Below are 14,968 nucleotides of genomic sequence, written 5' to 3'. Positions count from 1 at the left end.
TGTGTGAGACTTTTGGGCAATATGACCTGCTTCTAGGAGATATGTGTGTCTATCAGTAATGAAAAAAATCGTGTGCAAATTGTATAATATAGTAATAATTTGTATGTTTATTATTGTTAACTTTATTACATAGTAATTACATAGTAATCATAAATTTTGTTATTTGATTTATATTTAATCAAATCTACCAGCACAATTTTTCCATGGAAAGCTAATGGATAGAATTAAGGAGTAAAAATCTGTAAATTAGAGTGACTTCTTTTTTTCCATAGTAAGTGGTACTGGATGACTGTAGTACATTTCTAGGAATCTGGTGCCTTCTGCCTCTTCTCACTGGGATGGGGGCCTGGGTTGTACATAGGGGAGTCAACTATGAATGGTGTGGGTCAGGTCCATAGACCACTGGATCTGAGTGTGGAAGGCCAAGATCCCAAGTAGTTCTTGGAGTTCTGGGGATCATAGAAACTCTCAGGATGAAAGGGATCCTCAGAAGTTCTAGGTCATATATGCCATTGGATTCAGAGCTAGGAGGGACCTTTGCTGTCCTTTAGCTCAGCCCCCTCATTTTACTGATAAGGAATCTGAGGCTTGTGAGATGAAGTGATTTACCCTTCACCCCTTAGGTAGTAAGGAGCAGAGCCAGGTTCAAACCCAGGGCCTTTTATTGCCAAATCCAACTCTTTCCATTGTACCACACTGCTGGTCTAGTCTAAACCCATCATAAATAGGAATCTCCTCTACAATATCCCTGACAAGTAATCACCCAGCTTCCAAACCAAAAAAATCCAGCTGTCAACAATATCATTTGTTTCATCATGAAAAGCTCAACAAGCAATAGGTAACCAAGCCATTTAAGAATCATATTTTAGGGCATCTTTAATAGTTACAGAATTATTCCTGAAGCTCAGAGAAAATTTACCTTAATCACAAGAAGTAAAAAAAAGCATTCTGCTCAAGGAAAAGATAAGTATTAGACTTACAATTTCATTAATGTAGAGGATCCCAGATGAGGAACAGTACTTAACTAACGAGCTTGTCAACACTTTGTCTGCAACTGACAGTCTCAGAGAGTTGACTCAGCAGAGGTATCAAAACATAAGCTATGGACAATTCAGCTTGCAGCACTCCTGAGTCAGGCCAGAGCTAGATTTATATATAATTGGGAAATACTACCAAAATAAATAAAATGCAGGGAGTTCCTAAAGTCTGGACACATAGACCAAAATGCATACTTTCAAGAAATGAAGTGAATGAAATTTTCAACAAAATTTATTTAATTGGAATATTAACAAATAACATCTTCGATATGATTTCTATTATTTGTGATGCAAAGGTTGATGCGCTTTGCAAGAGTCACAGAAACTCAATGCAAAAACTCCTCATTACTGTCAATTTTAGCACATTCACTCATTATTTGTTCAATTAAGTGTGTTGCATCTGTGATTTTTCATTGAATACACCTTCTCCTTTAGCATGCCCCAGAAAAAGAAGTCAAGGGGCTCAATATTCAAAATATTTCAAAATATGCATTTTTGGCTATGTGTCCTGACTTTAAGGACATCCTGTGTAATAGAACATAAATAATGTTAATATATAGTTTTCTAAGTAAATTGCAGCCACAGGGATCTTTATGAATGGTTTATTTGGGGCCCCCTTTCCATCTGAGTTTGATCCCTGTTCTAGAGCATTGAAGTTATGTGAGTTGGTCAGAATCACACAGCCAGTATGTGTTAGAGGCAGGGCTTGAAACATGAGCTCTCCGGCTCTAAAATTAACTCCCTCATCCCCAATCTACATAGCCTGTAAGGCGCCTTAAAGAAAAATTATTGTTTGTGCCCCAGGATAGTGATAAAGCCCCCTCTTAAGAAAGAAATTAGGACAGCAGGAGAAAAGTCCCTCAGAACATTGGTGTCAATGTAGGAGTTTTTGTGTGATTTTCCTTAGGAATTTTCATTAACTTCATTATACATATATATATATATGCATATATATGTATATTCCCTTCAGCTGCCCTAATACTGAGGTATCATGAATTACACACATCATCTTTCCATAAAGGAATGTAAACAAGACAGTTCAACTTTAGTAAGTCCCTTACGATTTCTCTTTCTTGTTTACCCTTTCATGCTTCTCTTGATTCTTGTGTTTCAAACTCAAATTTTCCATTCAGTTCTAGTCTTTTCACTGAGAAAGCTTGAAAGTGCTCTATTTGATTGAAAATCCATATTTTGCCTTGGAGCATGATACTCAGTTTTGCTGGGTAGGTGATTCTTGGTTTGAATCCTAGCTCCATTGACCTCCTGAATATCACATTCCAAGCCCTTCGATCTCTTAATGTAGAAGCTGCCAGATCTTGGATTATTCTGATTGGGTTTCCACAATACTCAAATTGTTTCTTTCTGGCTGCTTGCGTATTTTCTCCTTGATCTGGGAGCTCTGGAATTTGGTGACAATATTCCTAGGAATTTTCTTTTGGGATCTTTTTCAGGAGGCGATCAGTGGATTTTTTCAATTTCTATTTTACCCTCTGGCTCTAGAATATCAGGGCAGTTCTCCTTGATAATTTCTTGAAAGATGATATCTAGGCTCTTTTTTTGATCATGGCTTTCAGGTAGTCCAATAATTTTTAAATTATCTCTCCTGGATCTATTTCCAGATCAGTGGTTTTTCCAGGGCTGCTAGATTCCTCCCACTGTGTGAGCCTGGGACTCAGGATGCTGCTGACACTGGCACTCTAGAGGCAGCCTCAGGAGCTTGCTGCTGCTGCTATTGCCACTGCTGCACGACCTCCACTACCCCCAGAGCTGGTGGCCGGACCGCTCTGAACTCGACCCCAGTTTCCACCATCTGCTCTTTGGCGTTTGTTGGTTGAGAAGTCTGGTAACTGCCACACCTCACTGTTTCATGGCCCCAAGGCCTTTTCCAGCTGGCTGACTCCATGTCTGGTCTGTCCTGGTGCAGCTCATGCTGGGCTGCCCTCTGTTCCCAGCACCATGCGATAGACCCTTCCTGGTGACCATCCAGGCTCTCCTGGGCTGGAGATCTGTTTCCCTCTGCTATTTTGTGGGGTCTGCAGCTCTAGAATTTGATCAGAGCCATTTTTACAGATGTTTGGAAGGATTTTGGGGGAAGCTTAAGCAAGTCCCTGCTTTCCTGCTGCCATCTTGGCTCCACCCCCCAGTTCTGTCCAATCTAATTTTATTGTACTTTTTTCTTCAGTGGTCTTTTGGACCTCCTTTTCCATTTGGCTAGTTCTGCCTTTTAAGGCAATTTTCTCCTCATTGGCTTTTTGGAGCTCTTTTGCCATTTGAGTTAGTCTATTTTTAAGGTGTTATTTTCTTCAGTATTTTGGGGGTCTCCTTTAGCAAGTCATTAACTTGTCTTTTGTGGTTTTCTCACATCACTCTCATTTCTCTTCCCAATTTTTCCTCTACTTCTCTTACTTGCTTTTACAAATCTTTTTTTGAGCTCTTCCATGGCCTGAGTCCAATTCATATTTTTCTTGGAGGCTTTTGATGTAGGCTCTTTGACTTTGTTGACTTCTCCTGGCTGTATGTTTTGGTCTTCTTTGCCACGAAAAAAAGATTCCAAAGTCTGAGCCTGAATCTGAGTCCATTTTCACTGCCTGGCTGTGTTCCCAGCCAACTACTTGACCCTTGAGCTTTTTGTCGTTGCTTTTGAGTAGAGAGTACTTTGTCCCAAGCTTGAGGGGCTGTGCTGCTGTTTTCAGAGATACTTCTACACAGCAAGCTCTGCCACACCAGTGCTCCTTCCCCCCCAAGAACCACCAAACAGAATTGCAGCCCAGATCCAGGCAGGGCAAAGCAGGCACTCCCACTCTAATCCACCACTCAATTCCTCCCACCAGGTGGGCCTGGGGCCAGAAGCAACTGCAGCTGTAGCTCTGGAAACAGCCTCAGAGTTCCACCACCTCTGCTGCCCCCACACAGTGGCCTACCTTGAACTCCTTTCACTCTGTCCCAGCAGCTTTTCCCACTAACCTGCTCTGTTGTCTTTGGCATCTGTGGGTTGAGAAGTCTGGTAACTGCTATAGCTCAATGATTCAGGGCCCTACAACCTGTTCCACCCAGCTCACGGTCTGGTTGGCCCTTGCGTGGCCCATGCTGGGCTCTGCTCTGCTCCTCTCCCAGCTCCGAGTGATAGACCCTTCCCAGAAACCATCCAGGCTGCCCTGGGCTGGAGCCCCCCTTCCCTTTGCTATTTTATGTGTTCTGTAGCTCTAGAATTTGTTCAGAGCCATTTTTAAAGGTGTTTGGAGGGACCTGGGGGAGAGTTTAAGACAGTCCCTGCTTTCCAGTCGCCATCTTAGCTCCGCTCCCTGAAGTCAGTATAGGAATTTCTTGAGAAGCAAACAAGAATGACAAAAAGTACAGGGAAACAAAGTAATAGATGGACAAGTCCATGTCAAGTACACCTGAGGGGGATTAGGACTGTAAATAACAGGGATGAATGTTTGGATCAAATAGTAACAAATATTATGTAATGTTAAGAAGTGTTAAGAAGGAGGTGTTAAGAAGTAATGGATTGAAAAGGAAAGTGAATGTGGTAGAAAGCATATTGGTGTGGTATTGGAATTTAGATCTTATACACAAAATCTCAGCCTAAATGGTCTTCTAGTCTTTTATTATAGTATGAGGTTTCTGGTGTTGGTTTCAAGTAAAGGAGAGGTGAAAGAATGAGTATAAATAATTTCTCGTGTAAAGTATACAGGATACATAGACAACTAACAGAGACTGAATACCAACAGACTTTCCCCGATAGACAAGTCATCAATGGATATGAACAAATAATTTCAATAACCACATAAAAGAATGCTCCAAATGACTAATAATTAAAGAAATGCAAATCAAAGCAACCTAATGGTTTACTCTGAAAACTGGCAAAGATGACAAAAAATGAGAAGTCAGTGTTTTAGGAGTTGGGAAGATAGGAATAACAGTATATCATTCATAGACTTGTGGACCTGTACAATCATTGTGGAAATCAATCTGGAATTATGCAAATAAAGGGACTAAAATACCTAATCCCTTTGAAACAAAGAATCCACTACTAGGCTTACACCTTCAGGAAGTCATTTATAAGAAGAAAATCCCCATATATGTGGAGCATCACATTTTGTGGTAGCAAAGAACTGGAAACCAAATGGATGTCCATTGATTGTAATATGGTTAAACAGATTGTGGTACAAGAATATGATTGAATATATTAATTTGTTATTAGAAGTAATGAATGTGAGGAATACCTAGAAGCATGGGAGTATTTACATGATCTGGTGCAAAGCAAAGTAAACACATGAAAGAAAACACTATACACAATGACAACCATACAAATGGAAAGAAGAACCATGAAATAACCAAAAATGAATGCTGTAAAATTGCAAAGAAGGTGCAGGGCCCCAAAGAAGAGACTTGAGAAGACATTTATGCTCCTCTAATTTACAGAGGACAGTAGTTGACAACTGTAAAGCATTAGACATATTTTCAGGTCTTTTGGGTCAGTTTTGACTCAGTTGATCAATTTTGCCATCTTTTTCTCTTTTTACTTTAATATTTTTCTTTAAAAATACTATTTGGAGTGCAGAATCAAGATAACAGAGTTAGAAGAAGCTCACTCAGCCTAGCTTTTTTTTGCCTAGCTCACTCAGCACACTTTCTCTACAACAACCTAGATAACGTATGAGCTCAAATTTTGGCTGAGAAAGCCAAGAAGGATTCAAAGCGAGACACTTTTGCAGCTTAGGAAGAGAACAAAGTCTGTCAACACTGGGGTAGGGCAGAAGTGTGCAGTGGAAATGATAAGGTGGGGTTTGGGCTGGATTCTAGCACCCAGGGACAAAAATGTAGCTGAGATAGAATAACAAGGCAGGAAGCACAAGGGCAGAAAGTGTTCTCAGGTGATCTGTCAATTGGGTGCAAGTACAGAAGCTTGCACTGGGAACTTGGGATGCAGGAAGGGTTGTCATCTGATGCCTCTGTTGCCCATTATCCAATTCTAGGTCACAGAACAGTAGAGAGGAGCAATTGTGAGCAAATGAATTTCTAACTGAATTTCAGATACCATAGAGCCAATCAGGATCTTCAGAAGATTTAGTAGTTATTACTATAAAGAAACAGAGAACTTGGAATGTGATATCCCAAAAGACAAAGAATCCAGAACTACAACCAAAAATAACCTATCAGCAAAACTGAGTATAATTTTACAGGGGGAAATTTTAGTTTTCATTTTATTTTTATTTTATTTCATTTTGTATTTAATGAAATAGAGGACTTTCAAGTATTTGTGATGAAAACAACAGGCTGATGCTGAGTGAAGTGACCAAAACCAAGAGAACACTGTACGTAGTAACAACAACACTGTGCAATGATCAACTCTGACAGACTTAGCTCTTCTCAGCAATGCAATGATCTAAGACAATCATAAAAGATTCATGATGGAAAAAGCTATCCACAAACAGAGAAACAACTGTGGAGTCTGAATCCAGATTGAAGCATACCATATTCCCTTTTTTCTTTTTCTTTCCCATGGTTTTTCCTTGTTGTTCTGATTCTTCCTTCACAATGTGACTAATGTGGAAATAGTTCTAATAGCATTGTATGTGTATAGCCTATATCGGATTGCATGCCATCTTGGGGAGGGAGGAGGAGAAGGAGGGAGAAAAAAATTGGAACTCAGAGTGTTATAAAAGTTAATGTTGAAAATTTTTAAAAATGAAATAAATTTTTAAAATAAGAGAATATGAACAGAATAGAGGAGAATCCTAGCATAGAGACTTGAAGGGAAGCAATACTTAGGGAGGAAAATAATGAAACAGTAAAGGGGATTTAGAAAGTGTTGTTAGACATATAGGAGGAGAATCAATAGACAGCAGTGTCATGGAAGCACGCGGAAAAGATAGCAACCAGAATTATTGCCAATAGAGTTGAAAAAGAAGTCAAGGTTATTGAGGAATAAGAAAAGAGGATGAAATGTGCCAATTAAATCCACTGGTGATATTTGAGTGAGGAGTTTAAGTACAACAGTGACACAAAAAGTGAGAATACAAGGACACATAGAGATCGTAGACAGAAAAGAAAGCATTCAGAAGCATGAATTAAGCACAATAGAAGAGATTTCTCCCTCCTCTAAATTATGAACAGATTCATATTATCCTATTGAACTTATCATATAGTTGCTAGCATTACTTTGCTTTTAGGTGTCTTATCTCCCTTATTATGCAGTAAGTACCTATAGATTAATGGTCATATAATTCTTTAACTTTCTGATCTCCCTTTTGCATAAGTTGATATGTACTTGAAAGAACTAATGAATGACAAAATGAATGAACAAATGCACAAATCAATCGAAAAAAGAAAAAAAATTCCAGGGCTGAATAGAAAATTTGACATTCAAACACAGGACTCAAGATAAGCGTTAAAATGTAAAGAAGGGTGTGAAGTTAAAAGGACCAAAACAAAGTAAAACTGTTTGCCTTCTTAGATGAAGAGGTGATACACATACCCCCTCAGAATTGTATCATTATCATGGGTTTTAGAGGGAGTCTAATTCGTCAGAAGGCCTGGGTATGATTTAATATGTTTGAATGAGCTTGGAAGAATAATGGAATGGTTGAGGAAGAGGAATGCCCTAGAAAAATTGGGAAGGGCATAGAAGAGAGGGGAAAACTATCTCACATAAATAAGACACATGAGGAAAAGTTTATACAATGGAGGGGGCATTGGAAGACAACACTTAAAAGTCAATCTCTTCTAAGCTGATTTAATGAAAGGAGCATACACATACACATAGTTGAGTACAGAAATTCATCTTATCGAAGATGGCAGCTGGAAAGCAGGGACTAGTGTGAGCTCCCCACCAAGTTCCTCCAAAAGCTTATAAAAAATGGCTCTGAACCAATTCTAGAACTGCAGAACCCACAAAATAGTAAAGGGAAGCAGGGCTCCAGCCCAGAACATCCTGGATGATCTCTGGGTGAGGTCTATCACGCACAGAGCTGGGAGTGAAGCAGGGCAGAACCCAGCCTGGGAGGCAGCAGGACCAACCAGACCGGGAGCCAGGCAGAACAGGCCCTAGCGCCCTGAATCAGTGAGCTGCACCGGTTACCAGACTTCTCAACCCACAAACACCAAAGACAACAGAGAAGGTTAGTGGGAAAAGCTGCAGAGGACACGGTGATAGAGTTCGAGGTTCAGCCAACACCCCAGGGGCATCAGAGGTAAGGCAGCTACAGAACAACAGCTGCAGTTTCTTCTGGCCCCAGGCCCACCTGGTGGGAGGAATTAAGTGGTGGATCAGAGCAGGAGAGCAGAGCCTGTTGAAGATCTGAGTCCAGTCCGGTTTGGGGGTTCTTGGGGAAGGAGGAGTGCTGGTGTGGCAGACCTGGCTGTATAAAAATATCTCTGAATACAATGGCGCATCCCCTCAAGCTTGGAACAAAGTACTCTTTACTCTACAAGCAGTCATACCCCGACGAAAAACTCAAGGGTCAAGTAAGTTGGCTGGGAACATGGCCAGGCAGCGAAAACACACCCAGATTCACTCTAAGACCTTGGAATCTTTCTTTGGTGACAAAGAAGACCAAAACACACAGCCAGAAGAACTCAACAAAGTCAAAGAGCCTACAACAAAGGTCTCCAAGAAAAACATGAACTGGTCTTAGGACATGGAAGAGCTCAAAAAGGAGTTGGAAAAGCAAGTTAGAGAAGTAGAGGAAAAATTGGGAAGAGAAATGAGAAGGATGCAAGAAAACCATGAAAAACAAGTCAATGACTTGCTAAAGGAGACCCATAAAATACTGAAAAATATACTGAAGAAAACAACACCTTAAAAAATAGACTAACTCAAACGGCAAAAGAGCTCCAAAAAGCCAATGAGGAGAAGAATGCCTTGAAAGGCAGAATTAGCCAAATGGAAAAGGAGGTCCAAAAGACCACTGAAGAAAATACTACCTTAAAAATTAGATTGGAGCAAGTGCAAGCTAGTGACTTGATGAGAAATCAAGATATTATAAAACAGAACGAAAGGAATGAAAAAGTGGAAGACAATGTGAAATATCTCATTGGAAAACCACTGACCTGGAAAATAGATCCAGGAGAGATAATTTAAAAATGATTGGACTACCTGAAAGCCATGATCAAAAAAAGAGCCTAGATATCATTTTTCAAGAAATTATCAAGGAGAACTGCCCTGATATTCTAGAGCCACAGGACAAAATAGAAATTGAAAGAATCCGATTGCCTCTTCAAATAGATCCCAAACAGAAATCTCCTAGGAATATTGTCACCAAATTCCAGAGCTCCCAGATCAAGGAGAAAATATTGCAAGCAGCCAGAAAGAAATAATTTGAGTATTGTGGAAACCCAATCAGAATAACCCAAAATCTAGCAGCTTCTACATTAAGAGATTGAAGGGCTTAGAGTACGATATTCAGGAGGTCAATGGAGCTAGGATTCAAACCAACAATCACCTACCCAGCAAAACAGTATCATGCTCCAAGGCAAAATATGGATTTTTAATAAAATAGAGGACTTTCAAGCTTTCTCAGTGAAAAGACCAGAGCTGAATAGAAAATTTGACTTTCAAATACAAGAATCAAGAGAAGCATGAAAAGGCAATCAAGAAAAAGAAATCACAAGGGACTTACTAAAGTGGAACTGTTTTGTTTACATTCCTACATGGAAAGATGATGTGTCTGATTCATGAGACCTCAGTATTAGGGTAGCTGAAGGGAATATGCATATATATATGTGTGTGTGTGTGTATGTATGTATATATATATATATATGTGTGTGTGTGTATGTGTGTATGTATGTATATGTGTATGTGTGTGTATATATATATATATATATATATATAGAGAGAGAGAGAGAGAGAGAGAGCATAGGGTGAGTTAAATATGAAGGGATGATATCTAAAAAAAATAAAATCAAATTAAAGGATGAGAGAGGAATATATTCGAGAGAGGGAGAAAGGGAGAGATAGAATGGTGTAAATTATCTCTCATAGAAGTGGCAAGAAAAAGCAGTTCTGTAGGAAGAGAAGAGAAGGCAGGTGTGGGGGAATGAGTGAATCTTGCTCTAATCAGATTTGATCTGAGGAGGGAAATACCATACATACTCAGTTAGGTATCTTACTCCACAGGAAAGAAGGAGGAAGAAGATAAAAAGGGGGGGATGATAGAAGGGAGGGCAGATGAGGGAGGAGGTAATCAAAAACAAACACTTTCGAAAAGGGACAGGGTCAAGGGATAAAATTAGATAACAGAGGATAGATTAGGAAGGAGCAAAATATAGTTAGTCTTTCACAACATGAGTATTGTGGAAGGGTTTTACATAATGATACGCATGTGGCCTATGTTGAATTGCTTGACTTTGTAGGGAGGGTGGGTGGGAAGGGAAGAGGGGAGAGAATTTGGAACTCAAAGTTTTAAAAACAGATGTTCAAAATCAAAAGAAAAAGTTTTTGCATGCAACTAGAAAATAAGATACACAGGCAATGGGGCATAGAAATTTATCTTGCCCTACAAGAACGGAAGGGAAAAGGGGGTGGGAGGGGAGTGGGGTGACAGAAGGGAAGGCTGACTGGGGAACAGGGCAACCAGAATATATACCATCTTGGAGTGGGGGGGAGGGTAGAAATGGGGAGAAAATTTGTAATTCAAATTCTTGTGAAAATCAATGCTGAAAACTAAATATAATAAATAAATTAAATTTAAAATTTTTTTTAAAAAAAAGACTTCATTGAGCCACACAATCTGGAGTGTAGAAAGGGGTTCTTTGACTTCTTTCACTTTGTCTTCAACAGGGATGAATATGAATACCAGTAAGACTTGGTAAAAGAATTCTTTTCCAACTGAACAAAATAACTACTTCAAAAATAGAATTGGCTTGGGGGCAGCTAGGTGGCGCAGTGAGTAGAGCACTGGCCCTGGAGTCAGGAGGACCTGAGTTCAAATCCGGCCTCAGACACTTGACACATGTACTAGCTGTGTGACCTTGGGCAAGTCACTTAACCCCAATTGCCCTGCCAAAAAGCAAAAAACAAAAAAATAGAATTGGCCAAATGGGAGCTAACAGCCCATGAGATGTCAAGAAATCATAAAAAAGCCAAAATCCTGAAAAAATAGAAGACAATATGATATAGCTTAATAAAAAAAAACCTGCCCAGGAAAATAGAACCAAGAAAGATAATTTAAGAATCATCAATTTATGGGTGGCTAGGTGGCTCAGTGAATAGAGGGCTGGCCCTGGAGTCAGAAGGACCTGAGTTCAAACCTGGTTTCAGACACTTGATATACTTAACTAGTTGTGTGACCTTGGGCAAGTCATTTAACCCCAATTGCCCTGCCTTCACCATTCCAAAAAAAAGAAAATGAATGTGGAAAATGAAAATTAAATTAATTAAGAAAATAATATTTCATTCCCATTCCCCCTGCCTGATATTATACTTTACAATAATCCTGTTCTACTCCACTCTAATGCTGAGAGGTTGCAGTTTTCATTCCTCTTATTCATATATCTTCATAACTTTTTCTCAGTTTATTTTCTCCAAAAGCTAGGATGTGAAGGGAAATGGTGTTAATTGAGCCAGAATTCAGGGCCTAATACCAGATGCCCTAGCCCACAAGGTCTTTAGGGAGATGTGAGGTAATAGAGAAAACTCTCTCTCTCTCTCTCTCTCTCTCTCTCTCTCTCTCTGTCTGTCTGTCTCTCTGCCTGCGAGCTTTTTGATTAGCATGGGAGAGGGAAGGTACAAGTGGAGTAATAGCAGCAGACTTGTCTTTAACCCTCGCAGTAGTTTCATCAGAGGTATTAGTAGGAAATTGTACCATAACATCTTTTCATTTGTTTAGGAAAGAAGAATTGGTCAAGGGCTAATAAAGGAATTCTGTGTCTTCTTAGGAGGCTTCGTTTGTACCAAAATAGTGAAATAACCCAGTTTGGTTTTTCCTTTTCTTTAGCCATTAACTGTCTAGCAGTTCTGGGATTGAGAAACTGGAATCCAGTTGTATCTTGAGCAGTCAGAAAGGGACTCTGGCTAGGGACCCCTAAAACCTAATTAGATTCATAAAAGCAAGTACCACATCTGTGAGTGTGCTTTCCAGCTGATCCACATGATCCCTTAGAAGGGACTTCTGGAAAGCAACTGAAACTCTAAGAAAAGACATTTTTGGAAACCATATCTTTAAAAAGCTGAGATAGGAAATTACAATAGAAGATCTAAACCTACATCATATTTGATAATTTTTAAAATATAAGTAATGGGAGCCCAAAATAGCAAAAAACAGCATGCCAAATGTGACTCCCTTAGAAAAACTCCTTATACTATGGGATAAAGGAGATCTCCCCCACAATGAGTTTGGAATGACAAAAGAGCAAGAGATTAAGTTCTGTTATATTTAATGACAACTAATTCAGTTGGGGAACCATTGTGGCCCAATATTTTTTTTTGGTTATCAGAAATTGAAAGAGTTAAGGCTAGTGATAGCAGACAAAAGCCCAAAGCAGTTGGATTATTGGTACCTCTGGAGTACATTGATGGATCTGACCACTAAAATCACCCATCTCTTGGCATCAGCTCAATCTTCCCCCCAAATTCCTCTTCTGCTCTCTTGCTTGCTTCCTCTCTTACTCCTTCAACCCCACCTGCCTCTTTGACCTGGCCTCCAGTTTTCCACCCTGCCTTAACCCCTTCCTCTCTGGTTCTTCTACTTCCCATGGCTCCTTCTCCTTTACTGTAACAGTGACCACCCTAGCATACCCAGGATGTCCTGCTAGCACAGGTTCTTTGATCTGCTTTTAAAGGAAAGCAACTTTAAAGGGGTCAACAATCTCCTTTAATTACATTCACTAGTTCAGGGAGAAAGTCAGCTTCCTGAAAGTAAGAGAAAATACAAGCAGAGGAATTAGCATAAAGACCAACAGACAGGGCTCTTAACTGCCTAAATCAAAGCAACATTGCTATACACTTGCTTTTTTGTCATCCCAAGCTGCGATAGATTTCAAGGAATTTTGAAGGAAGAGAAAGGGTATTTTTTATTTTATTTGTAATTTATGGAATAAAAGAAGCATTTCCATAACATAATACAAAAAGATGATTGCACCTACCATATAGAACTTAATTTTCTTGTATATTTGAAAGGAATATCATCATGTAAATTTCTTTTTTTTTTCTTGCCTTCCCTCTGACCCCTGCCTTAGAGATGGATAATAGAATGACACAAATAGGTGTATATAAGTGAAATTATTCTATACGTACTTCTATTTATAAATTCTTTCTCTGTTTGCAGATAATGTCTTTCATCAAATGTCCTTTATTTGGGTACTTAGAATAGTCAAAATAACTTATTTGCTCAAAGTCTTTTTTAAAATGTGTTGCTGGTAATATGTGTGATGTTCTCTTGGTTCTGCTCATTTTGTTATTCATTATTTCATGAAAGTCTCTCCATTTTTTTCTAAAATCATTGAGCTCATCATTTTTTATAGTACGATAGTATTCCATCACCATCATATACCACAACTTGTTCAGCCATTCCCCAATTGACAGGCATCCCTGCAATTTCCAGTTCTTTGCCACCAAAAAGAGAGTTGTTACAAATATTTCAGAACACAGGTTCTTTTCCTTTTACTCTAATTATCTTCAGAAATATACCAAGTACTGCTATTGCTGGATTAAAGTGTATACATTGTTGAGTAACTCATTAGGCATATTTCCAGATTGCTCTCCAAGATGGTTGGATCAGTTCACAATTCCACCACCAATGAATTAGTGTCCCAATTTTTCCACACGCCCTCCAACATTTGTCGTTTTTCCCTGGCTTTCATTTTAGCAAATCTGGTAGGTATAAAATAATATCTCAAGATCCTTTTACTTTGGATTGGTGGTACAGTGAGTACAGCACAGGCCCTGGAGTTAGGAGGGCCTGAGTTCAAATCTGGCCTCAGACACTTGACATACTTACCAGCTGTGTGACCTTAGGCAAGTCACTTAACCACAATTGCCTTGCCTTCCCCCCTCCAAAAAATTTAATAATTTGCATTTCACTAGTCAATAATGATTGAAGGCATTTTTATATGAATACTTTTTTTTATTTCTTCATTGAAAAACTGCCTGTTCATATCCTTTGACCATTTATCAACTGGGGAATGATTAGTATTCTTATGGATTTGGATATGAGACTTTTATCTGATAAACTGTAGAAATTTTCCCCCATTTTTCTGCTTTCCTTTTGACGTTGACTACATATGCTTTATTTGTGCAAAACCTTTTTAATTTAATGTAATCATAATTAAGTATTTTATACTTAATTTTGCTCTTTATATCTCATTTATTCATAAATTGTTCACCTATCCTTAAATCTGATAAGCAACATGTTCCCTGTTCTTCCAATTTTTTTTTGTAAAATCTCTCTTTTATATCTAGGTCACATACCCATTTTGACCCCATCTTGGTAAATGGTTTACAATATTGGTCTTCGCCTAGTTTCTCCCATGCTGCTTTCCAGGTTTCCCAACAATTTTTACAAAATAATGAATTCTTATTCCAAAATCATAAGTCTTTACACTCATCAAATACAAAATTTTTATGTTTATTTGCTGCTGTAAATTGTATGTCTACTCTATTCCATTGATCTACCTTTCTATTTTTTAGCCAGTCCCAGATGGTTTTGATAATTACTGCTTCATAATACAGTTATATGGTCCTACTAAGTCTCCTTCCTTTTGACTTTTTTCTCATCATTTCCTTTGATATTCTTGACATTTTGTTTTTCCCCATGAATTTTGTTATTATTTTTTCTAATTCACATTCCAAGTTATAATTACTACCTTTTAATTTCCCTCCATCTTATTTTTAGTCACTATTTTCCTTCTCAGTCTCTCTTTTCATCCTATACCTCTACCTTATGTTCTCCCCATGGGGCCTTCATTGAAGTTTGGGGTGGCCTGGCTCC

Source organism: Trichosurus vulpecula, chromosome 6, assembly GCF_011100635.1.
Source record: "Trichosurus vulpecula isolate mTriVul1 chromosome 6, mTriVul1.pri, whole genome shotgun sequence".
Taxonomy (NCBI): Eukaryota; Metazoa; Chordata; class Mammalia; order Diprotodontia; family Phalangeridae; genus Trichosurus; species Trichosurus vulpecula.
Note: the sequence above shows the minus strand (reverse complement) of the source record.